At 41.5% G+C, this 4,040-nt stretch overlaps 1 pseudogene; it reads right to left on the bottom strand.

Annotated features, from left to right (window-relative positions):
• Positions 1-2,319: 2,319 nt before the first annotated feature.
• LOC126950969 (eukaryotic initiation factor 4A-I-like) lies at positions 2,320-3,198 on the bottom strand (annotated as a pseudogene).
• Positions 3,199-4,040: the final 842 nt, after the last annotated feature.

Below are 4,040 nucleotides of genomic sequence, written 5' to 3'. Positions count from 1 at the left end.
ATATATATGTTTTGAAATATTTTTTCCAAGACTGTGACTTTTTCTTTGATTTTTTAACAGTGTCATTAAAAGAGCAAATTGTTGTTGTTTTTTTTTTAATTAATTTTGTTGGATGCCAATATATTTAATTTTCCTTTTATGATCCATGTTGCTGGATATTGAGTCTAAGCTTAATCCAAGGTTGTCTCCTGGGTTTTTTTTTCTGGACATTTCCTTGGAGATGTTTTACAATTTCTACATGTGGTGCAAGGTGGGATTCACGTTTATTTTTTGTATATAGATGTACAATTTTTGCCGCATCGTGAAAAACCATGTTGAATTATTTCATCTACATAATTCTAGATTTTATAATCCTAAAATATGAGATTAACTAAATAACCCAGAAGTACTCATTGTACACCTTGAATATATACAATTCTTTTTTTTTTTTTTTTGACACAGTGTCTCTCTCTGTCCCCAGACTGGAGTGCAGTGGCAAGATCTCGGCTCACTGAAACCTCCGTCTCCCGTGTTCAAGCCATCCTCCTGCCTCAGCCTCCCAAGTAGCTGGGATTACAGGCGCGTGCCACCATGCCCAGCTAATTTTTGTATTTTTGGTAGAGATGGGTTTCACCATGTTGGCCAGGGTGGTCTCAATCTCCTGACTTCGTGACCCGCCCGCCTCCGCCTCTCAAAGTTTTTGGATTACAGGCGTGAGCCCCGGCCAAATATATACAATTTTTTATTTGTCAATTCTACCTTGATACAGCTGAAAAAAGGAAAAGCCCATTTATTTGCTCCATCGGCTGACAGTTGTTGGCACGTCGTGGAATATAGTATGTGATAAGACCAATAGACTTTGTGGTTGTATTCTCCTTCTTTTATGTTAATTTGTGTAAAATGATTCCCTTTATCTGAAGAGATTGTAAGCAGAATCCTGTGTGATGGCTCAAATATTTAGTAAACTTTGTGGTGGTATAACTGGCCTAGGTCTTGAGGTTGGGAAAAGGAAGCCAATAACTAAAATATGTGCCAGTTATAATCGAGGTGAATCATGTCCCTTTTAGAGCAGAAGTTCAAGGGTAGCAACTTGCTACTAAATGCCTGGTGGGTTATTTTAAGGTGCCATATTAGAGACTGACAGTTGATCTCAGTTGCTAAGGCACTGGGCATTTTACTAGAGAAGTAGCCAGATCAACCTTATCGAGTGGGATTCCATGCTGTCAGGCCCTGCATGGCTCCAGCTCTACTACCAAGACTACTCTGTGCTTGAGTCTATACTGCAGCAAAAGGGTGTCTGAGCATAGATGTGATGCTGGCTGATGTCAATAAGCTGCTGTTAAATCTGCACTGTTAGTGCCTCTTCTTTGTGAATGTTCTTTGGTAGGCATTAAAATGTCATACATAGATCTTTATACTTTGTTCCCATTACTCTTAAGTTCATCTGCATGTCCCAGTTCTTCCTATCTTTTTTCCTTCAAGGCTCTATCAAACCAATCAAACCATTAGCTTCTGTAAATGTATCTGTACATACTCCTACCATGGACTTTCTATTTCCATGCAAAGTGGGTGACGAGTTATATCACCCTAAGATCGGTAAATGTATAATCACCAGTCATTTTGCAACATCTATGAGTGGCGCTGTTGTACAGTAACTGATTTTCAGTTTGAACTCACTTACAAAGGTGAGGCCCTTGGGAAACAAACTCAGCCTTTTTCCTCCTCTGTCACGTGGCCATAAGAAATTTCCCCCACACCAAAAGAGAGATGCTAGGTGCGACAAGGAAGAATGAAATGGTGTGGGCGACCCGCTGTGTAGATTAATTTCACCCTCTGAGATTCTTCGTGCCTCATCCCATATATATTGCTTTCTTCTTAAAATGCATTACTGTTAGGCCTTCTTGACCTTGGAGCTTGTGAAAATAACATGTATACAGTGCAAGATGGGCAGTTCTGGTCACACGGTCACTTGATGTGCCAGGTTCAGCTGCTCAGTCTCTACCAGAGCCCTTTGACATGCTGGGAGATGCTTTCTGAATGCAGATACAGATAGTATGACTTAGATACAGAATCCCAGGGTTCTCTGTTGTTGTTCTGAGACTAAGGCTTGTCACAAATGTAAGGGAAGAAAAATAATTTTTCTTTTACCCTCATAAATTCTTAGTTAAAAAGGACCACTGTAACAAAGAGCAGATTAACAAAAGGAAAACAAACAGAAGTTCATTAACATGTATATTTCATATAGATGTGTGAGACACCAGGGAATGTGTAGTTTTCAGAAAGGCGGCTTTGAATTTCTATTTGCATATCCAGCATCTTAAAAAATAAAACAGTAAATTTTTAGATAAGTACTAAGACAAAAGAAAAGGACTTTGAGACTCTAGAAGCAGCAACTTGTGGAAGGCAAATAAACAGCGGATAAAAGCTAATTATCACATGTCGTTCCTGTTGGTCCATATCTCCATGCACAGCAGAGACAGTGAAATCGCAAGCATGCATCTTCTCAGTGAGTCAATCCACCTCCCTTCGGGTGTTGATGAAGATGACTGCCTGGGTGATGGTCAGGGTTTCATACAAGTCACATAACATGTCCAGCTTCCGTTCCTCTCATTCCACATTGATGTAGAATTGATGGATACTCTCCTGGGTCAACTATTCCTTCTTGACAAGAATCCAAATGGGGTCCCTCATGAACTTCTTGGTCACCTCAAGCACATAAGAAGGCATTGTAGCTGACGGCAAAACTACCTTGATATTGCTGTTAAACTTTTGGAGTTTCTCAATAGATCTAGTCCCTGAATCCATGGCTTAACATTTCAACAGCTTTGTCTAGTACAAACATTTTGATGTATTTGGGAGACAGGTATCTCTGGTTAACCATATCAAACATGTGTGCAGGGTATGCAGGATGACATGGAGAGCTTCCATCTGCAATTTCAGTGCCTCGGTACGCACATTGGTGCCCCCAATACAGTCTTGACAGGAGGTACTCATGTAGTCTCCAGGTGTTATGACCACCTTCTGTATCTGCCGAGCCAATTCTCTACTGGGTGCTAGGACCAAGGCCTGGGTGGCTGTTAGATCTAATTCAATCTGCTGCAGAATCAATATGGCAGATGTGGCCATTTCCCCAGTCCCGGATTGGACTTGAGTGATCACATCATAACCTTGACACAAGGTAGAATGGCTCGCTGCTGGATGGGAGAGGACTTCTCAAAACCATAGGCACAGATGCCATGGAGGAGAAACTCCTAGAGGTTCATGTCAACAAAGCTGTCAACAATCTCATTCCAGTTACTCTCAATGATGCCTTTGGGCTCCATTCCATCAGGGCCATCGTCTCAGGATTGAGAATTCTGACTCACACCTGTAATCCCAGCACTTTCAGAGGCCTAGGCAGGTGGATCACTTGAGGTCAGGAGCTCAAGACCAGCCTGGCCAACATGCTGAAAACCTGTCTCTACTAAAAATGCAAAAATTAGCTCAGTTTGGTGACACTTGCCTGTAGTCTCAGCTACTCAGGAGGCTGAGGCAGGAGAATCGCTTGAACATTTAAACCTGGGAGGTGGAGGTAGCAATGAGCTGAGATCGTGCCACTACATTCCAGCCTAGGTGACAGAGTGACAGAGTGAGATTCTGTCTCAAAAAAAAAAAGGCTAATTAGTAAACCATGTTAGTGTAGATTCTTCTGGTACCACGTACAAGCCAATAAAGGTCTAAAGTTGTCTTTAGTGAACTTTACCTCTGTTCTCCCTGGTAGAAGAGTGACATTATACCTTTTGTCTTTATGAATCTATGTCCTACTTTTATGCATGTAGAAAAGGGCAGAAATCTTTCCTGCAACTACTTCTTCATTGCCTTTAGCTCAACAATCCTTCATATTCTGGAGTAGCATATTCTGATCTCCCATACCACAAAAGATACCTCAAATGCATGACTCTATAGGTATTATGGCTCAGGTGGCATGGCTGCTTTCATTGTAACCTGAACCTGATAGGGATTCATTCCTTCTCCAGGTCCCATTTATAGCTGGGAGACTTGCATGTTACTCAGGAAATGGG

The sequence above is a fragment of the Macaca thibetana genome, chromosome 3 (assembly GCF_024542745.1).
Source record: "Macaca thibetana thibetana isolate TM-01 chromosome 3, ASM2454274v1, whole genome shotgun sequence".
Classification (NCBI taxonomy): Eukaryota; Metazoa; Chordata; class Mammalia; order Primates; family Cercopithecidae; genus Macaca; species Macaca thibetana.
Note: the sequence above shows the minus strand (reverse complement) of the source record. Positions and strands in the feature narration are given on the sequence as shown.